A 27,910-nucleotide genomic window follows, 5' to 3' on the forward strand; every position below is an offset into this window, starting at 1 on the left:
ATCCCTTTTAGTGCTGCAGGTCACATTCAGACATCCAGTCATGGGAGCAGTCCTGTGTCTTTGGTGGACTGGGCATAGTGAAGTTAAGCTCTTAATTCATATTAAATTTCCCAGGGCTTTGAGAGCCCAATTATCTTATGTGGCTTATCTTATGTGGCTGCACACAAAAGGTGTTTCTGCAAATTTTCAGCTTTTAGAAAGTTGGAATTGTTTTTTTCCTTACTATGCAAGTTTTTACTCGTATGCATAAAAGGCCAATGTTGCATTGCATAGGCAAAGCTAAGGATATCAGTAGAGGGATGGCTGCATACTGTAAATATGTAATGTATGCCTTGTATCTTATTATAGTATGTTGGCCTGTGTGTAATTGGGGACGTGGTTGTGTAGCAGCAGGAAATGCATGCTGTCATAACAGCGGAAGTTGTAAATGCTGTTCCTTCTCATTTATAGCCCAGAACCTCCCAGGGTTCAAACCTCTTGGCTCTGGAGAGCATTTTATGTGTGATGAAGACTTCATTGTGAATGCCATCTGATAGGCCAGCTGAAAAACATACAGGAAGAGAAGCCGTATGTTTCTTGTCATCACGCTGGGGATGCTGACTGAGGGCTGACATACTTCAGCAGGTGACTGCTGTGTCTGTTTCACCTGTGCCACAGAAGCAAATGCTGGGAATTGAAGGGTTTTCGTTATCCACACAGTATAATTTTCTGTGGGCAAACAGGACAGAAAATGGGGTATTTTTTCAAAGAACATTAAAAATGTAAAACTCTCCCTTAGAGTTGCTTCTGGGTTCAGATTTTGAAATCATAGAGTCATTAAGCTCAGAGCAGTTAACTCAGATCAGATAGTCCAACCACAAACTCATCCCCACCATGCCCACATGTCCCTCAGTGCCACAACTCCACAGCTCTTTAAAACCTTTATTCAAATTCTTTTTTGAAGTCCTTTATTCAAATTCCAGAAGCAGGATCAAGTTAAAGTGTTTGAAAAAATACAGCTATGAGGGAAGGTGGGTGGCTTGATCTGCAGCAGCATCATGTCTGGTCATGTGCGCAACCATCTTGTTTTCCATTGTCCAAACCCCATCTTAAGGCAGGCTGACTACTTTATTGTCTGTATCCTCAGAGACTGGGAGTTTTCAGATAGTGGTGTCTCTTCCAACTGACAAACAGCATTATCATAGCAGAAAGAAGAGATGAATTTGTAGTCTATAATACATCAGAGGCTTATAAAACTTCTTAATCTATTCAGGTATCAGAAACTAGCTCTGGTGTGGATTTCTGAGATGTGCATCTTCACTGTCAACTACATCAACATGCAGCTGTCTAGATAAACTGGAGACTCAATTCCTAAACTAGTTAGCTTATGAAGAGAACAAGCAACATGCTGTACCTTCAGGTTCTCTTTCACTTCCCTTCTGCTGTCTGGAAGTGCAGTGGCAAGTTTCCCACCCTCTTCATCTCTTACGTTTTTGGTGCAAGCGAAAAGCTACTGAAAAGCTGAGACCTCACCCAAGCACATGTTGAGATGTGGGACAATCTGTGGGCTGTGAAATGTTTGTCACTGAAGGCTGCTGGTAAGGAAATGAACCCCAAACACTGCATTTGAAATTGGGCTAGGGATGCCCGTCATCTTGCAATATTTCTCTAGTCTTCTGTCCTCTGTGTCGGGAGAAAATCCCTTGTCTTCTGGGAAAGTGTCATTTTTTCCTGTGGATTACATCCTCATGTGTCTTTTCCTCTCTGTGTGGGAGACCATGCTGAGACCCAAACTGATGTGTATGGAAATGCTTTCCTTCAAGTGCCTTGGGACTGACGTACAGCTGTCACTCTGTGGTGTGAATAACAGGAAATTTAATTTGTTGGGTGGAAAGAGTTAAATGAACTTTAACTGAAAACCTCTATCTCTCCCTCTCAGGGTAGAAAATAGCCAAGGGCAACAGCGGATGACTAATGTGTAGAATATTGCAATTAGTATAGCAAGGTACTTACAGGGATCAAATTAAAAAATTCATTAACGTACGCACTTAATTAAGAAACACTTTTCGGTTTACATGATAAATTATGACACCTATTAAATCTTCTAGTACAAGCTGTAATGGCTTCTTTGCTCCTGGGCAGAGAACTATTGCCTTTGAGGTCCTTTGAACCTCCCCAAGGACCGGCAGCATCAGTTACAAGTGTGTTAAAAACAATGCTTTTTTTCCTGCGAGGAACAAACCCTGCTTTACTGGGAACTAATTTAAAGTTAAGCAAGCAGCCTGAGGATTAGGAGACCTGTCAAACTGCAAACACAATGGATGGTGAAACAAACAAGAAACGACCTTGAGAATAACTGAAGAGTGAAGTTAGCACAGTGCTGGGTTGTCACGAGGCAGCAGGATGCTTCTGATGGGACTCCGTCTGCACATGGTCCCCTGTGACTTTGGTCAGATGCCACCCGGCCAGCCTGGCACAAATGCAGCATTGGGAGCCTAGGAAAAGGGATTTTGCAGGGCTGAGCCATTGGTTCCAAGTTCTCCTTTCTTGTTGAGGTTTATTTCAGGTGCTGTGATCTGGTGGTGCATCATGGAATCAGACTTTAGTTCTGCTGCAGCAGTAATGTGAGTTATTTAGAGGGGAATTTGGTGATTGTGACAGTTCTTCTATTGAAAAAAGTAGATCAAAGATGCAGTTTAGTAAGTTCCTGCCATTGAAGTTTAGAAAGAAGAGAATAACAATCTAGATCCAAGTGATGAAAACGCTTTATCCTTTTTTTATATTATTTTGGTTTGCTTATTGGAAAGGAGGTAGTTTCGAACAGTCTGGACCACCTGTTTCCAGCGGATTGCTAAAGAGCACTCTGACCTTTAGCTTTTCCACTTTGCTTTCTTTAAAAAAAAAAAAAAACCAAAAAAAAAAAAAAAGCTCATCAGTGGCTGTGCAAATATGCCAGGAGTTGTAATTTGGATTCATCTACATCAAAAAGAGAATTGTCTGTCAATGCCAAAAGGTAAGGGCCAGGTGAGCAACATGGGCAAAGCTCAGCACATAGGATGGTACCCAGAATTCTGTAGGACCCTTTCAGAATGATGATGTAAATGTTTCTCATGCTCTTCTTTAGTGAGTTATTCCAGAATCTGCCAGGTACCTGGAGTTGCTCCCTGATTTCTCTTTCACAGCACATCTGGCCTATAATCCACTCCCTTGTCTTCTGAGAGAGGCCGATTTGGCAAAGTGCTGTGCTTCACCAGGAGCTTCTGCTGCCACGTGACTTTGGAACATGCCCCACATGTGGAATTCCACATAGTCTTGCACAAGCAAAAGTGGTCTTGAATTCTTCAGAAAGTCTGAATCTAGGTTGTGCTGCCAAAACCTCTGCAGAAGTTGAATACATTTTTCTTTCAGGCTGACATGGATTTTTCTCATAACAGAGAGTGAGTTTTGAATCATGTTGATGAAATGCACGCAGCACATTAAATACAGCAACTCTAACTACTCTGAAGATTTACTGTTCATTAACAAATATTTGAATGAACTGTAGATGAGAATAACCCTGTGAGAAGCAGGATGTCTTCTCTGTCACACGTACATAAATGCAGCTCGAAATCCAGATTTTCCATATCCGTCACTAGTTTGTACAGCTGTGCACTGTTTGTACCTGGTTGGGAAACGTGCACCTGCATCTGTTCCTAGAAGCCTGCTTTAGCAGCTTGGTGGGCTCAGTGCAAACATCTGACATTCTCTCCGACACCCTTGATGTGATGACGTTGGCAAGTTGCTGGCTGATGATAGGCTTTTTTCCCTTGCATGTTCCATCTGGCTCCACTGGAACTGAACTGGAACAGCTTTGGGGAGGGATAGGTCTGTTCTGTGTAAGCCATAGGACAGAGAAATGCACCACTCACCCACTGTGTTCATTATCTTCTTTGCCTGGTCAGAATTCTGTTAAGTGCTTCTGTCTGCAGAGGTCTAGTCTTTCAGTTAATTATATGGAAGGCAAGTAATATCTAGCATCCACACTATTTTATCGACACTGACAGGCCTGCATAAATAAATAAAAATCTTATTTTATACGATGAAATATCGTTGCTTTTTAATAAATCAATAACTGGAGGTGACACTGGAAAAGTGTCTTTAAAATGATATTTGAGGTGAAGTGGAAGGCACTAGATTATCCTTATTAGTGATTTTTCTTTGCTGATTGTTTGGTTTGAAGTAGGTTCTGTGATGAGTTCTCCAGAGCAGTCCATACTGGCTGCTGATGACTGCTTTTGTCAACACTTATTTTGTTATATGTCTCTTACGGTCTGTGAGATGCTCTACCTTTTGTAAGAACTGGTACTCAAATCACTAGTAAATGTATATCCTATTTCAACTAAATGTACCCTTCTGTTTGAGAAAGAACACTTGTTTTGAGTTGAAAAGTATTTCAACAATCTAGCTTAAATTCTGTGCTCTTAAAGGGTTCATTTTGCTGAGCAATGTTGCTTCAGTAGTATTTGTTCAGGGCTCTAGTATGAAGTCAGTGCATGAGTCCTGGATCAGAAGGTTCTTTCAGAATGCCTGCAGCTGTAAGGCTGAGCTAAGACCTACTTGTAAGCTGAAGACCAGTACAGCACAGTGAACTGGAAGCCATCTGTACATCCACTTCCTTTTTTCCCTGTAGCTGGAGACCTTCCTTCTATGGTTTGTATGATCTTCCTTGACCAGACCTACAATGTTGGCTTTCATAGGAAATGGCCCAAGTGTTCGCAAGGAAAGTATGTTGAGCTGTTAGGTAGTTCTCGCAATTACATCATGTCATTCTGAGAAGGCATGCTGGTTGTATGGAGATACATACTTGACTAAGCTTAGCTTGGTTTAAACATAAAGATTGATTTGTTACACCATAGACCAAATATATGTTTATGATACCTTTTGTTCTACAAGAGATATTCTGAAAGTAATGCCTTCTATTTCATTATTTGGCCCGTGACATCAGAGGTAGATGTTGGTGTTATGGCAGTAGAGGCTGAATGTTTCCACCACCTTTTACATTTTTGTTGCTGTGTGACAGATGGCAGCAGAGGGACAGTCTGACAAAGTGGTGTCTGACATGGAAGGGTGCATGAAGGCCAAGGGTGTGTCACTGAATTCCTCTATGTAGAAAAAAAGCAACCCATTGACATTTGTTCACACTTGCTGAAAGTTTATGGAGACCAAACAGTGGATGTGAGCACAGTGACGCAGTGTGGTGTGTTTCAGCAATTATGACAGCAACACGAAAGACAAGTCACATTCTGGACAGCCATGCACAGCTATTACACCACAAAATAATGAGTGGCTTGGTCAGCTCATCCCCACAAATTGGCAGGTCATAACCAGGGAACTGTGTGCAGAGCTAAATGTGAGCCTCACTGCATTGGAAACAATGGCAACAACGCTGGAATATCACAAAGTTTGCACCATTAGATTCCCGTGAATGCTCACACAGGAGCAAAAAACACCATACACAAGTTTGTCAGGACCTATTGAACAAATATGAGGCTGAAGGTGACAGTTTCCTGTATCACATAATTGCTGGTGACAAGATGTGGTGTCACTTCTATGGGATGGAGTCAAAATGGTAGTCCATGAAGTAGTGATGTGAATTCTCCCATTGAAGAAAACGTTCAAGACACAACCCTCAGTGGGTAAAGCGATATGCACTGTCTTCCGGGATAGAAGGAACCTGAACAAACCATGAACTCTGACTTCTACACTGTAATGCTGACTAAGCTGAAGGTTCAAGCTTCTTGAGTCAGGCCAGAGAAGAGAAGAACCTTTGTCTTGCAGCACATTAACAATAGGTCCTGTTAGAAGATCATAAAGCACATTTCCAGTCTTTGTTGTGCTGTCCTGCCACACCCACTGTACAGTCCTGATTTGGCACCTTCTGATTTCCATCTACTTGAATCGATGTTGCATGGGTGTTTTCCTAGCAATGATGCTATTAGAGCAACTGTGAAACTATAGGTCACCTCCACTGGTGCAGATATTCACAAGTGCAGGCTCTTGTTCATCACTGAAAATGCATAGCAAAATGTGGTGGCTACATTGAAAAAAAAAGTGTTTTGTAGCTGAGTATTTGCTCTATCAAGTAGTGTTACTGTGCTCTTTGTATGTGCTATCATTTCCATGGGAATAAATAAAAAGCATTACTTTTGGAGCGACCTACAGAGTCAGCACCAGAGTGCTGATTTAACAGGTCCTGATACTAAGCATGTACCCAGTGGGGGAAATTTGCTGTTAATTTCACTTGATGACCTATTTGCAGGTGCATTTTTCTATCAGAAGCATTCACTGGGTATCCATCCCTATGGTTCTGAGCCAATGGTAGTGCCTGTTCAAGGAGTTAATATCATTATTCATGTTGGCAATCTCTGCCGTCATGAATGTTCGTAGGTCATGCTAACATGTGAAAAGACTCTGCATGGGACAGGATATAGTGATTATTCATTTGGAAACAAAAATTAATGTTTTGTGTATATGGACATAAAATATTTAAAAACAAAATTGTTGTTCTAAAGACATATAGGACTGTGAGTTTAGAGCCTTATTCTTGAGGGGGTGAAATTCTGCTGCACTTCCTATTGAAAACTAAAAGTTTTCTGGGCGTATTAAACTAACTCCTTGAAAGCAGAAGAAATCAAGAATTCCTTTTGAAGCATTGCTCAAGCATAGTGATGATACTGCTTTTTTTTTTTTTTTTTTTTTTTTTTTTGGTAGTACGTTGTGATATGAATTTGATCATGTCCACAGTTTGCTGTGACAGCTCTTGGAAATGTGCCCAATACTACAATGCACCGGCTTTCTGAGTTCCTGCTGCTGCTGATGACCCTGTTCTGTGTTGACTGTGGCTCTAGGTGTGCTGATGGTGACCATCTAGCCTGAACGTGCTCAGCCGTACTTCTGTAACATCACATGCAAAATCAGCAAGCGTTCTCTGTAGATGCCTCGACAGTTAGAAATTGTTTGTCTTGCTTTCAGCATTCTAATCTTCGTAGGATTTCTCTTTTTGTCCTCCTTCATTCTGTAGGCACTGGCATTGAATACTGATGAGGAAATACTTGGTCTAACGCCAGCTAGTCAATTTTGGTTAATTAATTGGAATGGTGATTGGCAAAAACCCAGCCCAAATTTTTGAAGGTAATTTATAGCGTAGGTAATCGTTTACTTGTGGATAATTATCTCTACCTGTAGGTAGCAGAAGGTAATGGTTATTGAGATCCAGATGCATCACTAACAAATGCCATTTTAGGAAATTACAAATACTTAGACTGAGTTATCGGTTTAATTATTGAGGATGCGACTGGAACTGTACAGTAAACACACCCTTTCCAGTTATTCGATTCCCTGCTCCTGAAGCCTAGGTGAACAGAAGTAAGAAATAATTTGTTGTTATTGGGAAGTCAGTGTTCCTGTCCCTTTGTGCTAGCACAGGCACACTAGATGTCTGGGATGTCTACAATCACTGAAGACAGATCAGCAATGAATTGCTGCTTTGGTGAAGCAACTGTGTAGAATTTGGATTGATAAGAGTGCTTTGGGATAAGTGAGTCAGTATTTGCTAAAGCAGGTAGCAGCCTTAGGAGATGCCTTACTCTCTATAGGTTGCAAGCTCATTTTCAGTGGGGATAAATAGGGTATCTTCTTGTGTATCGGTTTTTGCCAGTGCATCAGTCCAGGCAGAGGTTCCTGCAGTGCTTGTGAACAAAGTAATACTGTTCCTGAACGTCATGTCACCTTCTTGACTCTTCTCAATGTCTGCTGCCCTGGGAATGAAATTGAGGTCTTTAAGGATCAATTGTTCGCTCTAAATGGCAATGCTGTGTCTTCTTTTACACGCTAGGAGTACATGCATGTTGTCTCAGGCTTTAGTGTTATCAGGAGATTGCTGTTGATCTGTTTGAGCATTTGAACTCTCTCTCGATGATATAAAATACCAGAGTTTTGAACAAAAGAGCAATGTATCCCAGTGTATATTCAACAGTGACAGATATTTGAGAGGAAGACCAACAAATTGATGGGCTTCTAGACAGCCGTTCCCTTTTCCCATTAATGGGCTGGACTCATTTTCTCATTCACTTAAAACTGTTTATTTTGCACATGGAATCTGCTGAAGTTTCCGTCTTTTTATTCCTTCTTCCAGTGCAAACTGTAAAAAACAAAAGCAAAGCCCCTGACATCATCTTGCTGCAGCAGTGGAGCGATTGGTTTTTTTTCCTTGTGAAATACTTTGTAAGTACATAGTGTTACTTCCAAAAGGGAACAGGCTGGAGACATGCCTTGGAATAAGAAGCAGGTCTGCATGCTGTCATTCTAATTTTGCATTAGTGACAATATGAAATTCAGCTCTGCCCCTCAAGAAGGGAGCAGAGGCTTTTCCAAAATGATGAGAAGAAAAAAAAAAAAAAAGCCTGAAGTTTTGCCTAGCAACAAAGCAATATCTTGTTTCCTAACACCACACGCTTCAAGTCCTGTTGGTTTTGGGGCATGCTGACTTCCCAGTTTTGCCTTTAGATCAGCATGGGGCTTCTGATTGCACTTGGGGTAAGTCAGAAGAGCTGATTTAATACCACAAAATCTTCTGCTCGAATCGGTTCGTACACTTGGCACAGTTTGATTTGTTTGTTAAAAAAGCCTACCAACCAGCAAGTAGCATATATAAGAAAGCTGATGGTTCGAGTGGATTGCATATGGCCCAGGAGAGGCAAGTAGAATAGGAAACATATGTTTGGCACCCACAGGTACCGCAGAATCAAGCGAGTGTGAATTGCTAAAACGTAGTTTACATAATATGGTCAATAATATGCAGCAGATGGAGTCTGAGTGTATCGCTTAAATCATGAAATCTCTGAACACTGTAAGGGATTGCACAACAGCAAACTTTAACTTTGAAGGTAAATTGATGAATGATTGCTGTTTACTTGAGCAGGTGGAAACAAAGCTAACTGAATTCGGCTGGTTTTTTTTTTTTACTTTGGATGGACAGTAGTGATGCCTGCTAATTTGCATTAAATTGTTCATGTTGGGATTTGAGCAAGAAAAAAATCTTGTTGGGTGGTATGTGAGACCCAGAATTCCCCTTGTCCTGCCTTTAGAATTAAGATGTTGCATTATTTTGTTAGCAAAAATTGTCTGTGTTCATAGTCTTACAGCAAGGGAAGGAAATTCTTCTGTCCCTTTGCCTCATTTTTGTTGTTTGAAAGGACTTGAAGGCCACAGTGTGGGAACCTTAGGTGTGTTCTTACTGTCTGTGTGGTCAGGAGTCCATAAGAAATTCAACTAGAAGACTGTGAGTTTAACTCAGTACTAACTAACGTCTCAGCAGAGATGAAAGTTGGCACATATATAGTCTTTGCTTGCATCTTTTGTTGTTACATACTTTGCCAAAATTCAGTTTGGCTATTTTCATTTTATGCAAGTGTGAAAAATGTTATCTGTTTAAGTTGCTTCTTTGCACTTCTATGAATAAAAAATGGCTTTAATTAAATTAAGAAAGAGTTTTGACAAGTGATTTGTCTATAATATGTACTTATGGTTTGTGGCATTTCAAAGAATAAATAACCAAGATGTTGAGGCTTAAACATTGGCTGCTGCACATGTTCTGTCAATTCCTTCGTTGAGAGAGAAACGTTTCTTTGAGCATAGATTCAGGTTCAGATCCTGTAGTTCTGCATATTCAGATTTCGCACCACCTTTAGAGGTATGGGAGAATGTACCGGAGGGAGAGCTTCAGCCTGTCACTGATGTGAATGAGCTGAACTGGAAACAGCCCAGAATGTCTCAGGGGAGGTTTTGAAGGCAAGCAAAAGCAAGACTTCATTTTCAGCTCTACAGACAGGCAGGAGAATCAGAAGCAGCAGGAATTTAGATAAATCTGTGCACAGAGGAAACCAGATAAGCTGCAGCAGGTTAGAGAGAATTGAGACTTGGAAGAGGCTCTGCTCCACTACCAGCTGCAGGAGGGGAGAAGTACAAGCAATTCATTTTGGGTAAAAACTTGTCTTCTAAATATTTACTGCCGTAAAACTGCTAAAGGAAGATTGCCACTCTGGAGGCAATCTTGCACTTCCATTTGAAAATCTTTAGCTGGGAAACAATTTCACAGCCTATCTCAAATGGCAAGGAAGAGATTTCTTCAAGACCTTTGCTGCTTGTGGCTGCATCCTGGCTGGTGGGCAAGGTGAGGCTTGTGTTCTCCTGCCTGTAGCTGTTTCATAGCTAGTAATGTATGCAGGCTGACTGGTGACTGGGGCTCCTGAGAGTGTGGACAGGCAGCAAAAAATGGATGTCTAGTTAGCCTCTGCTGGTTAGGCTCTTCTCTTGTAGGGAGCGCACGCAGCTATACCAAGGTTTTGCAAAGCAGGAAACAGTTAATGAGCCAGGGAAGAGGAGATGTGTTAGTGAACACCCCAACTACTCCAATTTATAGTATCAACCTGTGCAGTCAGAGCTGCAGTCCCTGGAGGAGGAGATGTGGGCTTTGGAGACCTGCAGTTCACAGAACAGGAGCTGATGAGAGCAGTGCTTGGAGTGTGCCTAAGAATTGAGCCCAAGGTGGTACAAACTGAGGGCTGTTCTAGCTTTGCTGAGCTTTAGGTTTATTTTAAAAATACAGCCTGCCAGTAGCCAAGAAGCATCCCAGAATGAACCTATCAGCTCACCCCAGCCTATTGTTTTAGTGGCTGCCTTGAAATCACAGGCACTGGCACCCCTGCTGCTTAATATGTCTTGCTGTCACTGTAAGTGCCTTCAGAAAGCCACAGCTATGGGTGGAGAGGCAGGTGACACACTATTAGCAGTGACACATTGCTTCTGAAGAGCTGAGCCAGTGTCACATTAAACAGAGTGCAAGCTGAGGGCTGCCTCTGCTCTTTGCTAGCAGGGAACTTTCCGAGCTTGCTCTGAGAGTGGCTGTGCTTTGTTCTGCAAGTCAGCTGTACTCTGTCTCGTTGGTACAACCTACCTTTTTCTTGCTCTTCCTTTTATTCTTGCTGACTCTTTGACACCCACCACCTCCCTGCCAGCCTGGTGAGGCTGATCAAGCTGTTCAAACAACTGGAAGACATCAGAAGTTAAACACTCATTATTTTAATTTGATGCTAATCATGTGTTAATGAGACTAATCCTTGCAATGATTCAGGTAATTTGCTTAATGGCTGCCCAGAGTACAGATTACAGCAATCAGTCACGTCTGATAAGATGTCTGTTGTGGAGGAGGTTGTCAGGTGAATGAGGTGGGAGAAGACTAAGGAGTAAGGTCTGATCTCATGCAAGTCAGGAGTCCTCGACTATTTACAGGAGGGAAAAAAGTCTTGCTGCACAACCTTGTGCTTCCCAGAGAAGTTATTTTCCTCCATTAGCCAGGATAAAGAAGTTTTAATAGGGGTGCTTGGGATTCTGTCAGCTCTGGAGGTCAGATATTCTCTTGCCTTGAGAAGGGAGTAATGTGTGGCCCACGTGAGTGGGACTTGTGCTTTGTGATGTCATTTGGATCATGACAGAGACCAAGTATAAATGAAATCTGGATCTGGTATAATCTGATAGATATGAGTTCTCATCTCTAGACTTTATGAAATCGAATCATTAAGGTTGGAAAAGCCCGCTAAGATCACCTAGTCCAACCGTCAACCCATCACCATCGTTGCCTCCTAAATGATGGGCATAATTCTGCTGGGATTATTGTCTGATCATGTACTAGCTGGAGCCCTCTGCTTTGGTTTCTCAGTTTTCTTCAAGAATAGAAGCAGAGCTGCTGGGCTAAGTCAATGGGGTTTTAGTCCTCATTGGAGATGTTCTTATGAGTAGTCTATATACTCCCAGTAAGACCTGTAAACCCTTCAGAATAAAGGCAAAATAATTTAGGCATTTAGTTCATAATGAATGCTATGTAACGTGTGTCTTAAACATTAATAAAATAGATACACATAGGTGATTACTTATAGAGAGAAAAGAATAATCAGCAATGATAGCAAAAGGGAAAATATATAAGGGCTTTTATACGTAGGTCACCATAATTTTGTTCTGACAGTAAGTAACGTAAGTGTTACTTAAATGTAAATTTTTGAGTACGCTGCACAAAACAGTAGGATGAATATTCTGGTATTTGAAAGCATTTTAACATTTTATTATTGGTTTCAGAAAAACACTGAGAATCCCAGAAGTTTGCCAGAAAAGCAGATTTGGTTGAAAAGGCATTTGTGGTGCTTTGGACAGAATACGCGAGTTCACACCAGGGGACCTGCACTACATTCCTGGATGGTCTGCTGCCTTCTCCAAGGTGAGTTTACCTGATTGTGGTGCTCTCAGGTGTTTCTCCAGCTCCTTGTATCTACTGCTTCTAGAGTTTAAATATTCTGCAGTACAGAAACCTGTGTTTACACATGTAGCAGGCTACGAGGGCAAGACATCAAAGGGCTTCTCTCTGCCAAAGCTACTTGGGAGAAAAAAATCCCAACAAAACACACAATATTTTCTTGACTGCTGTGGGCAAATCACATAAGGAGGTAAGTCTTTTCCTTATTTCTACAGATGAAGAAGGAAGATGTAAGTGGGTGCAATCACGAAGAGTAGGTAGGGAATAAACTCAGACTTATAGACCTTAATTATAAGGCTCAGTCTTGATTATCTTCATGGTGTATCATGCGAACTGGAAATGAAGGATGCTTCTGTTTGCACTGGAACTTGAGATATCCCCCAGGAAGCTGTACTGTACCCTCACTGTATTGCAACAGATCTTAGTAAAAAGGGGAAAAACAGTTTAGTCAGCAACTAAAATAACATCTCAGTGGGGAAAGGAAAGCAGTATTTTATTACCCTGCTAAACACCTAGTGCACTGTCAGCCCCCCCAGAGGCTTGAATCGAGCTGTTAAAAATACAGTGAGCAGACGTGCAAATCACAAAGGATAGGAATTCCTCAGCACTACAAGAGTGCCATCAAGGGATGTTTGGCTTCAGTTTCCTGCACTGAGATGTAGGTAAATGAACCAGGGTTTAGGATTCCTGGAAGAAAAAAAAAAAAAAAAAAAAGAGAGTGTAGTGGCTTTCTTAAACTTCGAATAGTGGAAACCCACTGATGATTCTTCTATCTCCAAATTCAGGAATTGGAAAATATTTTTTGGTTTTCTTCATTATGTATGGCAGCAGGTGTTATTACTTGTCAAATGATGTTTTGATTCAACTATTTGTATGTGGCAAAATATGTTTGGATTTAATCAATTTGCATCTTCATTTAAGACCAAAATTGTTATAGGCTTTAAGGGGCTGACATTGTCTTAAAACACTCATTTAATAAATTAGAGTAAACAGATGTTATTTTTTTCCCCATTAGAACATTTTAGCTTTTCTAGTTGCATAGAGATAATAATTATCTCTCTCACATTGATTAAAATGCACAGTATTAATGTCTTACTCTGTCTGGTTTCAATTGCATTATTTCTCAGTGGGTTTTATTAAGTACTGCAGAGTTAAGTTATGATTAACTTTGCTATTCCAATCCCACAGCATAAGCACATATTTGGTGCTACTATGCTGTGCTTGCATGAAAAAGTGTTTTCCTTCTACAGTGTCTGCTAGACAATATCTAGGCAAATATTAGACAGCGGACATTTCTAATTAATTGATGTTGTATGTTGTTCATTAATTAGTTTTGAAATTTGCATTGAACTTAAGGAATTCAAGGAAATGTCAGTTCAGAGGTACCATGACAATAAACACTAATTAAGGTCATGGGAAGAGATGTCTGGACAGGATCTTGTTATTCGTATGTCAATCTGTGGACTGGGAGTTGAATCCAACCATGAGTGTTTTCTTCCCTTTTTTGCTAAAATTTAAATAAATAAAAAATAAATAAAAATTTACCTAGCTACTGTGACTCACAAAAGCATCTTTTGGAAATGCCATTGAAGAAAATCAGCATTGATACTCAGAAGAGCATATGGTCTATATATACAGTTTGTGATCAAGTGGGTGGTAGTCCCTGCTTGCACACCTTGTTTCTTGTGGTGGTTAGTCTTATGTGGTCATTCTGTGATCACTTTACTTGTTGTTTTTGCTGTTATTAGTGAGCTCTTCAGGTTTATTAATCATTTCCCAGGCTTTAAGTTACTTGAGAGTCATTTGTTTATGATGTATGTTTTAACAGCTTAATTTTTTTGTGATTTTAATTAATATTGAGTTTTAAGTCTAAAATTGCATGGCAAATCATTATGGAGAGCTATTACCTTGAATATTGCTGCTGTAACTTTGTCTTCTTTATTACTGAATTCATTTTAACAGTCTTGGAGCTGGAATTCAGGGGTAGCATTGGCAGAAGTAGCTTCTGGTGTTGTTACACTGCTCCATGAGCACCAGTTCTTTATTACTCAATACTTGACTCAGTTGTATGTCTTGCTACAGGATTCTATGGCATAAAATAAAAAACCAAACAACAAAAAGAACCTCTCTCTGTGAGTGCTGCTAATTTTGCTGGGTATCTGCAGGTTTCAGTCTATGTCTTAGTGTTTGAGCCCACTGCTGACTTGCTATTACTAAGCAGGATTTGGAGGGACAAAAATATTTGCCCACAGGAATTCAGCTGAGGGGTTCTATTGTTGCTGCCAACAATTTTTATATTTGAGAAGTATTTGAAGGTTTTATGGTGACTTTTTAGTAGCTGAGGGAGTTGCCTTCTGTAAGATCCCACAGCATTTGTACACTAATCTTGAATTCATCATGTGACCGTAGGGCTTTTCTATTCTGAGAATGCTGTATTGCTTAGCAATAGTTAGAATTACTCTTTACTAGTAAGAACTAACTGAAGTTTGAACTAAGAAGTTGCACTGTGCTTCTTTGGCTAAATAGAATCATAGAATCATTCCAGTGAAAAGACCTCAAAGATCATCAAGTCCACCCACAACTTAACCATACTACCCTGACTCTAACAACCCTTCTCTCAATCATGTCCCTGAGCACCACATCCAAATGGTTTTTAAACACATCCAGGGATGGTGACTCAAACACCTCCCTGAGCAACCTATTCCAGTTCTTAATAAGCTTTTCTGTAAAGACGTTTTTCCTGATATCCAACCTAAACTTACTCTGGCACAACTTGTGGCCACTTCCCCTCATCCTGTCACCAGTGAGATTCCCTAGCTGATTCTTGTCTATGAACGCTGATTCTGTGGTCTATCTTAGTGGAGAGAATGTGAATGAAGAGCTCTGTGTATGACATGTTCAGAAAGCTTTGCACAATAAGTTGCCCTTCAGAGTGTCAATGTACATTCTTCAATGTGCGTGATTTAAAAAAAATCACATGCATATCCAAATAAATATATGTGAATAGATGTGTATTTAAGATAAACAGCGTATTTGAAAAGAATAATAGATGTATATTTTGTAAAATTTTCAGTTGAGTGCTGTACGTAGACATATGGCTTCTAAAGAGCCAGGTAGCCCAGTGTTTTCAGCTTCTATGCATGAAGATATGTTTCTGCCTCAAGCACTTCTAATGGTAGATATTCTTATGTTTAAAAAAAAAAAAAAAAAAAAAGTTAGCTTTTTATTGCAAACTATGGTTGGAAACCAATAAATTTGTATTTGGGCAGTGTGTGGTAAGCTCAACTTCCAGGCACAACAGTAACAGGCGTTTTAAATAAATATTCCCCAAATGTGTGAGGAGGAACTCTTTGAAAATGTAGGTAAGGGTGGAAGCAGGTAGTACTATGTGATCCGAGCAGTAGCTTAGCACCCTGACTTCAGTCTTTTCTTTTGCATATGCTTGCTTAAGAAATGATCAGTGCTAACTGTCCTCTTTTGTTTCTCTGTCAACACGGGTAAAAATCAAGAAGGTTGCTGGGAAATACTGCAAGTAGAATCTTTCCTCCCAAAATTTAAAAGTTTGTGACTCCTGTTTTGTCTAGAACAGCCTGAGTTTCCTGGGATTGTTTTTCAATGGAGCATGTGAAAATAAAATCATAAAAAAACAATACAGTTTGTCTTCTACTTCTAATTGATTTTCTACTAACTTGTATTTGGAAAAGCACACATTTGGAGCATTTTTATAATGTCGATGATTATGTATCCCTCTAATTCCCTGTCCATCTGTAGAATAAACGTTTAGGCTGTGTGTAAACTATACCAAGTCTATATCATACATAATGTATGACTGTATATGATAATGTGCCATGAATGTCAAATTTTATTTTATTAAATATAAGCTGCTCTTCCATCTGCGCAGTGGAGACCCCATGTATTGTATGCCAAAAAAAAAAAAGCACCATTTCAAAGTATTATATAATTTTACATGGAACGATATGAAATACCTCGGTTTTTCCACTTGCTTAAATGGTTAAAACTCCAGCATTTCTAATTCCTCAGTTGTTCTCTCTTGCTATGTAAGAGCAACGTCAGTATGGCAATTTAGCAGCAATGTAAGCTTGGACAAGTTTGCCAGAAACACTGATGGTCGCATTCTTGACTGCTCTAACTCTGTTGGCTTCAGGGGTTTAGTAGCAGTACTTTGTGTGAGTAGAGCTTGGTCCTCACTTCCAGCCTTTTTCTCTAGCAATCCAGCTCTCCGGTGTTGACGAGGCCTTCAAATGAGCAAAGAGACAAATGTTTGTCGTAGCTTTTGAAGCTTTGGCAGACAAGCTGCTAGGACCTTTAGTTGGCACCTATGTCTGGTTCCAAAAAAGCCAACCTTGTCAGGGCTGCCTTTTTTTTTTTTTTTTTTTTTTTTTTTTTTTTTTGCAGAGATTTCGCATTGTATGTGTGCCTGTGACTCTGTGTCTGAATGCCTCATGACACTTTGCAATAGATTGACAGAAACCAGAAGCCAGGTTCGTCAAAGCCACAGATTTCTGATCCAGAATTACAGTGTCTGATTTGTGCCAGCACAGACCTAGACTGTCCAGATAGAGTGAACAGGAGGAAAATATAATGCCAAAAAGGAAGAGGCTGAAATCTAATTAATCAGAAACAAATAAGTCATCCTAATGGCAATGCAGAAGCAGTATCAATTTAATTTGAGAGTACCCTATGTTCTGTAAGGATGACATTGTACAGTAATTCTGCTGCCAGTAACTGCTGCTAGAATTGCTGAATAGTAAGAAACAAATGAGTTACTGCCTCCACTGGTCTGTATTTTGCACGTTTAAATACTGTGGTACTTCAAGCTCAAATTCTGCTTATGACACCTGGTTTCTCCTGTACATACTGGTTTTTCTTCCGTTTTTCCACAGCAGTGGAGTAATTAAGCCTAGGCAGTAGTACATCTGCTGCTAGAGTTGGTAGCTGTCATCACCATGGGTTTGCTTTGTTTTGTGAATGGGAGGATGCATGGAGTGCTAGGAAAGGCATTCAGCTCTCTGGTCTTTGTTTCACCTCAGAAACAAAGTGCTCCTTCCCAAAGGTCTCAGAGAAGAGGAAGGGAATGAGCAGAGTTCCTGATCAGGATTTCAGCCCCACTCTGCAGTTGGAGAAATAGTAAAAATGAGAAGGTGTTACAGGCCATATTGCTGGGGATGTGACAGACTTCAGTGATAGTGCTGATCTCTGTTCTGACACCTAATTACCTCGGTATTTGACCCACACCTGCTTTTCATTACTGAAGCTTCTGACAAAAGATCAGCTAGGGCAGAAGGGGCATGGGCTGATTCCGTTCAGTAGGTCAAAGTTATGTTGCTTGGCATGAGAAGCATGGTTAGGCTGGGACTCTCCTGATGTGTTCTCTCTGAATTTGCTGGAATCTTTTTGTTACAGCTGTGCAGAATTGCATTTAAAGAGAGAGCACCCTTCTGAAATGACTTGTACAGTTGCCATTAATGGGCAGGTGGCATAATAGCCTCGAGCTGTGCCAGGGGAGGTTCAGATTCGATATTAAGAATTTATTTTCAGAAAGAGTGGTGAGGCATTAAAACAGGCTGCCCAGGGAGGTGGTAGAGTCACCATCTCTAGAAGGGTTCAAGATCCATGGAGATGTGGCACTGAGTGGACATGGTGGGGATGGGTTGATGATTGGACTAGATGATCTTACAGGTCGTTTTCAACCTTAATTCTATGAATCTATATCTTGGACAGTGATTACCAGACACCCAGTTAGTGGCAGTGCCTGAGCAATCTCATCTCTTCATTCTCTTCTTTGGGTTAAACTGACAGCTTATTTGAGGCAGGTACTTTCTTATGCTCAGCACCAACATGAAATGAGGGGCAGTAGTTGCTGGAAGAGCTTGTACTTGAAATGCTTGATATAGGCAGGATAGGAGAGAGAAGTCCTGGTGCTGGGAGCCTTAGAGACAGAAGTAGTGAGAGAGCTGAGAGCACATGTCCTGGTTCAGCATTTGAAATGCTGAAATGCTTTGGATATAATTTGGTATTCAGTTTTCAACAAGTATTAGACAGTACAGATAAAAAAAAAATAAAAAAAACAACAGGAAAGAAACAAAACCACAACCTTAGGAGCAAGCATTATGTGCGAGAAAAAATCCTTTCTGTTTCCTTGGTTACAGAAGTACATGAATAAATTATATCAAAAAAGCCCTTGGTATGTTCTGAGTGGTCATTTGTGACAACTGTCCCTGTAGTGTTTTACAGTTGAAGGAATGAGCAGAAGCTAATCCTTTCTGAGACTGGCTTGAATCTGTGAAACCCTGTGAAAGGCATGGAAACATACTGTGTTGAGCAGACTGATTCCAGATAAGCTCTGTTTGAGCTTTCAGGCTCTGATGGATCTGCACTGGGACTTACAGCTGACCCTGCTGCTGGCATGGGGCTCAGGGGCAGCAGGAACAGCCATGGGCAGTATTGTCACACCACAAATATCAATTAAGCTAACTCCTACTTGTGATGGTCTCCAATTCGAAGGTCAGGTCCGAAGCCTAATTTGGGTCTTTGCCAAACTCACTACTAACTGGTCTTGCAAAGCCCAAGTGTTTTCATATGGAGCTGTTTACCAGAATGAGGTGTCAATCTGAAATGCTTCCTCCCCAGAAATGTTGTGTGGACAGTTGTGTTTTTGCTTAAAAATATTTTCTTTCCCAATCTAGTTGATGTCATTTTGGAAACTGTTTCAACTAAAGCAAGCTATTCTTAGTGAAAAGTACGTCCTTCTGGATAGTTACATCATTTGAATTATGTGCTTGTCATGTAAATGTACCAGTGAAGCTCAGTTAGTCTGGCAAGACTCTGGATATTTAGGTACTAAATTTCCTTTTGGAGTGGGTCTTGGCATGTTACTCTTTGCTCCTCACATAATTCTTCTGTCTCCATTCTAGAGGCTAGTACTCCACGTCCAGATCTCATTTGCAACTCAAAATATTCCTTTGAGAAAGATGTTATCTCATGTGATACCACAGTAAATTGTCCCATGGCAGCAGACTTTGCAGTCTTTATTCGTAGGAAAGAAATGAATGGGGAAGAATAGAGTGTACTCAGATGGCAGCGGATCATGCTGTTCATAACCACCATGCTGGAGCTGGTTTGCATTTTGGAGATTTTCAAAGAGGCAGCAGGGCAAGTGTATGTGTAGGTATAACATAATTGATCCCAGCATTCACGCATTCATGTAAGACTTCAAATCAGGGCCTACTGTCATGTGCAGGTTGAATAACGATCCTTAACCATACATGAATATTTTCAGCAGCTGCAGGGCTGCAGCATGCAGGCAAAAATTACTGCTAAGATTGTTCTTTAAAACAAGAAAATTTGAGGATTACTTTGTTAATTTTCACCACTTAAAATTCTCAGTCTTGAAAAGTTAACACAGTTTGGAAGACTTTTTTTTCTTTTTTTCTTTTTTTTTTTTTTCTTTTTTTTTCTGGCACTTACAAGTTCAGAATGCTTTTGTGCATTCCAAACAGTCCTGCCCAGATCTACCACCTGTTCTATAATTCTGGGTATAGTCAGGGTATAGTTCTTTTCCATATGGGCAGCGTAATTCCATTAAGTAGCAATCCAGCACTTTTTTTTTAACATTAAACCTCGAGAGTTAATCATCCATCTGTGTGTAATCATTGATTCCATTAAGCCTTATGGCCTTGTCAGATTATCAAACATTTTAAACAGCACTTTTTTCTTTTCTATTTTTTTTCTTCTCTTACTCGACAGCAAAAGCATTTGTTAGGGGGCATGATTAGATCGATGTTTTCAAGACATGCTCCAGTCTCATAGACATTTATGCTTACCAAATTCAGAAAGATGGAGCTTGCCCACAAAGTGTATGACAAATGACATGCAAGTCATTCAGGTATTTCTTGACAGACAAAGCTGAGATATTTATTTAATGTTTAAAGACAACACAAAACGTGAAAACAGAAACAAAACCTAAGATATTTTTGCTTTCTGAAACAATTGGATGCTTACATGTGTTTTTGGTTAGTACTAGAGGAATTGCATTAGCTTCATTGCCTTAAGAACAGACCCAGACCTTGAGATTAATTGATGCAATGAACTTTAATTCTTGTACAAGTGGGGAAAACCTCATTGGATAGATGTGAAAAATTTTTGATGTCAAAATAGAAGGAAACTGTTATGTTTTTCTTTGTTTGTTTGTTTTTCCCACATAGGATTTTTAAAAATGAAGGAATAATATTCCTGAAAATAAACTAACCATGTTCGCTATTAAATTCCAAATACTGTAAAACTTAACATAAGCAGAAAATTACAGCTTTATTCTTCTTCAGAAATCTGTGAAATAGGAGTTCCATTGCGGCACCTGATGAAAAATGAAATCACTTCAGAACTGCTTTGTAAACCTGTAGTAGCCCCAGACAGAGGGAATAGCCCACTACTTCTGCTAGTGACAAGTGATTCTTGTTCCTGCCAGGAGTTAGCACTTCTTATCTGGAACTTCATCTCCTGCCTGACATATTATTTTTACTTAGCTGTAATAATCATTAACATAAGGATGGCAATGTTATTCAGGGAAGAAAGTGATGCTCAGGATGAGTGAGGAAGCCTTCTACCAATTCAGAAAACAAAAAGCTCAGTCAGATATGGTCAACATCATGTAAATTATTGTCAGTGACAAATGCTTACAACAGAGCTCTAAAATGTTGATGCAAAATGTTACTTGGCAGATGAAAAATATGAGGCCCTCATCTTGGTAGCTTTGTTGCTGTGTTTTCATACTGGTGGGAAGGAAGGGTGCAAACCTCCACTGTGGCTTAAAAACAAATTGCAAAATGTTGGCTTAAGGATGTAGTAGGGGTGAGAGGGGCAGCACTCCATGCAATGCTTAAGTTTGGTTCATGGGGCACCTCTGGGACAAGAATCCAGCTGTACCAGCTCAACCCCAGGTGTCTCCTCTGACCTATTTGAACTTACTGTGGGTTCTGTACTACTGAGGTCAATCTGTAGCAGTTGAAATGTCTCCTCAAATCTTCAGATTTGGTCAAGGAGCAGTCAAAGCAGTGCAAAAGTGAACAGTAGTATGAGGCATGCTGATAAGTTGTGGTTATGGAACCGTGTAATATAACCTTGAACTGTGGTTGGTTTTGTTTTTGGTCATTGACTCAAAACTCAGACTAAAATGAACTGTAAGACAAGGAAGAAGCCTAGAGACAGTACTGAGGAAAGCTGCAGTGTCTGGAGTTTCAGTTGTTAAGTCTGGTGGCAATACATAGTTTTAGGAGAGTCTCATAATTTTTCTACTGCGTTTGCAATTCACTTTGAGGCTCTTTCACCTGAAATCCAAACTGAAATAATTGATGATTACAGATAGGGATGAACGGGAATATACATATATGTATATATATATATGTATGTATATATATTTGTGTGTGTGTGAGCATGAGCAGTGCTAAGGAATTCCTTAAGGAATGTGCATATACTTGTAATAGCAATATAAACCCTTGATCTGATTCTAAATCTACTGAAGCTATTGCCTCTGCGTTGACTTCTGCTTCTACCTGAATGTTTGCATCACCTTCTGTGCCCATCAAAAAAACTCTCTTTCTTGCTGGCTTGGATTAGATACTCAGCATGCTTATGTCAGATTGTTTCCCTTACAAAAAGTATAGTCTATCTTGATTTCTGATGAAACTGTTTAATCAATTTTTTTTTTTCTCTGAGTGAACCAAAAAGATCTTAAGAGTAGTTGGGGAAGGGAGCAGTGTGAGGAGAAAAGTGTCCAGAAAATTCTAAGATCGTTGTTGTGAAAGATTTCATGAATTGCAAAATCTATTAAAAGCTGGCAAAAAATCAGTACCGCTTTATTTCCAACCGCTGTGATTACTACCGAACCTGATTTAATAATAATAATAAAATTTAAAAATACATAGGGCAGGAGTCCTTGTTTCTTATTTCCTTGCTAATTATACTTTCTTTTCCTGAAAAAATATTAGAGTGATAATTAGGCCACACATCATGTGTCGTTGGATAAATACTATTTACATGTTGAGAAAGGGGGCAGAAGCATTATATCTAATGAAAGGAACCAGAGCCAAATAGTAGAAAGATTTATATTTTCTTACTGAAATAAAATTTATTCACCTCAACTTAGAGATATCTGTCAAAATGCATTCCTAGAAGTCTGCTTGTGTTCTGCTTCTCAGTACCTCTGAAGAAATAACACTGTGATTCTGTAATTTGTGAATATTTTGTTAAATCCATTTATGAAACACAGGCTGTTTTGCAAACAGCATTTTTACCGTTAGTCAGAAATGCAAAGTCTCTGTGTATTGTACAGATCTATGCTATTTTTAATGGTGAGTTAAAGTCATTACTGTTATAGCAGGCTGACAAGGTAGATTATAGTTTTCACAGAGATGTATATGTAATATATGGAAAGAAGGTAAGGATTTGTGTTTATTCTGGTGGTAACCCACCATGCAGGAGAGTTGGCTCAGCCCAGACTCCCAGTATTTGTTCCATTTCAAACCCTAGAGTTCTGCCCACTATTTTTTGCTGATAATTTCTGCATACTTTGTTACTTTAGCAAGATGTATTTTTTTTTAACTTGGTCACATATATATATATAAATATATATATATATACATATATAAATATATATATATATAAATAAAATATAAATATATAAATAAAATAAAATTATAAATATATTTATATATATATATATATATATTTTTTTTTTTTTTAAAGTCCATGGAGCACTGGAGAACAGTCTCCTGTCTTTATATTTCCAGTGTACAAGTTGCTGAAAGTTGAATGGAGTGAAACTGTGTGTGTTTCTTTGAGTCGTGGATCCAAGCAGTCCCACTGAGTTTAAAAATATTTCTCTCTGTGGTGCATCTTAGACTCTTTGGTTTCATGGATAACTTACCAGGTTGGTATCTGGGTAAAAGGAAGAGAAGTGCCATGCGTAAGACCATATGTATAAGGCAGTAGCAAAGTGATCTAATGTAGTCTGGCACTGGTTGTTGTATTAGCAGAATCCAGAGCTTGTCGTTTTCCTATCTGCATTAACCCTATTTGTTGTTGCTGCACAAAAGTGGTCAACTGTGTCTTCTTGCGTCTGCTGTTCTTAGCAATGTCAGACATCATCTTGGTGGCAGAGAGGTGCAGCAGGATGGAGGCTGCTTTTGAACCACTCAGGTTTGGCTGAGGAGGAAAAGAAGCTCACACTAGCTTCCTGGATGGAAATTTCTAATTTGAAAATTTTGAAAATTCAGAATTATTGGAAGTTGCAACTCTGGAAATTCAAAATGAAGGCAGTGAACCTCCTTGTAATAGGTGACTGAAGAAAAGAAGAGACTTCAAGGAAAACATAGTGAGCCTTCAAATTTAAAAATTCTCAAAATTTTCCAAAATTTCAAGAGAAAAAAGAAATAAGTTTAATTTGTCTTTCCTAGTGGTGATTTTCTTGATCAGGTCTTCTAAGATACTTGACGGTGATTCCTAGTGAATTTTCACTTAATTTTATTCAAGCCATAAATGTTACAGATGTTAGGTATGTAAAGAAAAGAGTTCTGCCCATCTCTTGGCCTGTTAGTGTGCCTCAAGCACAACAGCTCAGATGTCTAATAGGAAAAATTGTGCAACATGTGTAACACCCCAAAACATGCACTAATCTTTTTAACTTCAGTCATAGAACTATAGCTTCCTCTTGCCAGCTTGTACTAGGAAAGACCCACTGAGTCCTGTTTTAAGCAATTAGAAAAGTTGCCTTTCTCCAATCAAAGAGAGGTATTAGTGAAATGAATGGGAGTAATTAAATCTAATTTAGTCATGTAAATGAGCTTAATTAAAAGAAATCTACCCTTTAATAACTTCAGGGGGAAATACTGTTCCTTACGGAGTTTGAAATTTAGTTAGGCTAACAAGACACAATAGCTGAACTGATGAGACCATGATGTTGTAATCTGCTTATGTAAATAATGGCACATCCCGTGTTCAGTAGCCGCTCCTGGTTGTGATGCAGTAGGATGCTTGAGTGCCGAGAGGTTGGGTGCCCTACAGGTAGAACTGCTGTGCAGCATGAGCTGGTACCTTCACTTAGCACTGAAGTCCTACTTACTTAAATTAGATGTCCTTAAGGCGTTTTGGAAAAAAAGAAACAATCCTTTTAGGTCAGATAGGCATTACGTGTCCAGTTATTGCCAATTCTTAACAGTAATAACCATAGATTTTACAGGTGTTGGTATAAACTGGATGCACAGGTTGGCGGGTGATCAGGTGGATGTTAGAGAAGTGAACTGTGCATTGCCTGTGTATTATTGCCTTATCCTTCACACACCTGTGAGACTTCCTTTTTTCTCATTTCCTTTTCCAAAACAGTACCTTCTATTATTCAGAAATCCCAATCTTTGTCGGCTCTTAATTCAGATATAATGTGATCTAGAACACGGTCATGATTTTTGTGTTTCCTTAAATTGAGTGTATCCTTTAGGCTTTAAGTAAATAATGCTTGTGTTTGGATGACTTATCATTTCATTTTTAGCCCTTTCCTTCAACCCAGATGGTGTTCTACTAGTTTTAAACTGATCCACAGAATTTTTATTTTTATTCTAATTTTTACTTCAGGGAGTTTTTAAATAAGCAAGTAGAAATTGTTCTGAAATTCTTCCACTTTTTAGCAGCTGACAAGCACCTGGCCACCTCTTCCACTGCTACTTGTCAGCAAAAAATATTATGAAGTGCAGTTAGAAAACTTAATTTTCTCTGTTCGCTGTTACAAATACTTTCTGTTGCTCTGCTGTTCTGTTCAGTAAGCTTTCAACAGCTCTTTATTGTAATGTCTTTTGCTTACCTGTTTCTTTTGCATTTGGTAGTGAGGTAAATTGTAGATTATCATATATTCAGTCTTACATCCAGTGAAATTAAACTTATTTCAGGATATGAGAGCCTGCATGGAGGTTTTTCAGATTTTCTAATGATCTTTCTTTAGATCACATGCTGCTACATGTGCTTAGAAACAGCACATGCTGTTTGATTCCCCAAATTTCATCTAACACAATTTAGGCAGAAGAGAAGGTTTTTGTTTGTGGCTTTTTTTCCCCTTATTTGTGAAAATAATTTTTAAAATTGTTAAAGGAAGCTGTTAAAGTGTAATGGAAAACCTGAGACTCACTGGACAGCTGCATGGAAAGATTGACCAGATGCATGTCTTCTCATAGTGGGCCTCCTCTGGCACTTTGGTTTTTACTCAAAATCACTCTTCAATCTCACTGCAGGTTGTAGAATCACATTTGGCTTTTGGCATGTGTATTGTGTTTTAGTATGATTTTATGTTCTTGACAGTGTTAGCTCCTACAAGACATCATATGAAGCTTTTTTAATTCCTAAGGAGAATTGGCCATCAACTTTGACTACATCTTGATGAATCCTTAATAAATCCATGGAGGGGACCACTAGAAAGAAGGACAGCAGAAGAGGCTCCATTGTGAGTTCATGTAGCTGGTTGCAAGCTGTGTGTCTTGCCCTGCCATCTTCACCTGCAGGAGCTGAGTGTGCATCAAGGGCCTCAAGAAGGGATGGCTTTGGGGAAAACATATGCTTCCAACAAGGTAGTACTTACTTTCCTTCAGAGCAGAGGAGAATTTTCCTAGACTAAAAGCATCCTCATCATAAGCAGCCATGGGGGTAATAGAGTTTTGTGTCCTCTGCTGATGCCCTGATTGCAGTTGACTGTTACTGATTGTCAGCGATTCTGTAGTTGCTGGCAAAATCAGCACTGCTGTGTGTGTCAGTGACAGGAAGAGAATGAACAGTGAAGGCAGCAGGATAGAGCAGTTCTGGATTCAATTCATTGTCTAATAGCTCATTTTGATGTGGGATCTATATGTTGGCTGCTTTCACAGAAGGCTTGAACCTTCCACGTTTCTGGCTGGGATGGCAATGTAGCTAAAGGAGAAGGGTACCCATGCTCTTCTCTGGTGAAACTACTGCATCACATTTTCACAAGTCTTAAATAGCAGGAAAGTGTTTGTGAACCATTGAATTTCACCGCTGTGGGCTGGAAAGTTTATCTTAGTGGCTTTGTATCCTGGCACTGCAGGATGCATTTCAGGCAGGGTGTCATTGTGTGGCTGGTGGTCTAGAGGCAGAGTTTTGGAGCTGTGCCTCTTCCTTGGCTGGCTGTGAGAAAGCAGCATGCCTTACACCTACACTGTAAACAAATAATTCTCGGTGAATCATTGCTTCAGACCCATAAACATTGTCTGTGTTGTGTTTGCAGTAATTGTAATTAAAAGCCCAGAGGCAAGTTAGAAAACAAATGAATTTAAACAACGGCAGACATGGGCAAGGACAGGGAAGAGAGGACCAATATCTGATAGCAGCAAGTTCTCTGCCTACGGATTTTCAGCAGGCTCTGAGGGCATGGGGGTGTCTACACTGCAATATTGCTTCTTGGAGACCCACCTGATAAAACTCTAAATAAGCTTTCAAAGGGGTGAGAGCAGGGATCTGTAAGCAGAAGCTTCAGAGAAGATGAGTAAACCCACAGGCAAGTTCCAAGCTCCTGTTTTTGACAAGGTAGGAGTTAAGCTGTTTTCAAACTAACTTATCCCTGCTATCACCCTACTAGTGAGTGCTGGTAGATATTGTACCACAAAATTGAACCATGGAAAACTGATTTTTCATGAGGTTTGGTTTCCAGCTAATGGCTAAGAAAACCAGGAAGGTAAATTCTGTTACAAAACTTGCTTTTTTAGTATCTTTATCATTTTTGTCAGAATGATGACTCAAAAGAGTGTTTAATGTTAATGTGTGTTTAATGATAACAGTATCAAGTGCTCTGCAATTATTCTTACACTTCATGTTTTTTTTCTGGAGTAGGGGCTGTCTGTAACTTACTGCTGAACAGGAAGATTTTTTCAAAATTAGCATTTCAAGACTGTTCAAATCTTCCATTTGTCAACACGTGGAAGAGTTAGAGGTCTTGGCTTTGAAAGGGTTTCAGATGGTTAGGCTAAGTTTGTTGAAATATCTGCTTTCATATTCCTTCAACATCAGAAGCACCATCTGCAATGAACAGAATCTTGTCTCTGCCAGAGAATGCCACTGCTCAGGTTTTGTGTCCTTTAAAGACGTTGGCAGGTGTTCTGTAACGTCTTCAACAAATAAACTTACTAGCTTAATAAGATCATCAGGAAAATCATGTGCAGTGCTTCTCCAATTTGCATTCATCGGAACTTCTTGGATTCTAAAGGCTTTTGGATTTGTACATTTATTTTTCTGACTTAATTTAAACCAGTTGGGACATAATTGGGTCATTAGTTTGTGATACTATGCAGAATCCCAGGCTAAATTATTCTGTTTTCAATTTATGCAAAAGAATACTTACTTTCTGCTCAGTGCTAGCAACTTAGTTTGATGGTATGCAGTATGCATAGAAATGTTTATATATTGTAACCAGGTTGTATAGTTGTAAATGGTTGAAGAATGAATATATATGTATATATATATTGAATGAAAAGCTGAAATGCGTAGGTTAGACACAACTGTAACCACTTTCTTTCATTTTGA

The 27,910-nt window shown here is 39.5% G+C and overlaps 1 long non-coding RNA gene across 1 annotated transcript in view; it reads left to right on the forward strand.

Moving 5' to 3' along the window:
- LOC125691769 (uncharacterized) overlaps nt 1–27,910 on the forward strand; it is a 226,102-nt gene that overhangs the window by 60,760 nt on the left and 137,432 nt on the right. The window contains exon 3 of the long non-coding RNA XR_007376240.1: nt 12,148–12,286. This is a non-coding gene — a long non-coding RNA (uncharacterized LOC125691769). The remainder of the gene's footprint in view (nt 1–12,147; nt 12,287–27,910) is intronic.

Source organism: Lagopus muta, chromosome 4 (assembly GCF_023343835.1).
Source record: "Lagopus muta isolate bLagMut1 chromosome 4, bLagMut1 primary, whole genome shotgun sequence".
In the NCBI taxonomy this organism is placed as follows: domain Eukaryota; kingdom Metazoa; phylum Chordata; class Aves; order Galliformes; family Phasianidae; genus Lagopus; species Lagopus muta.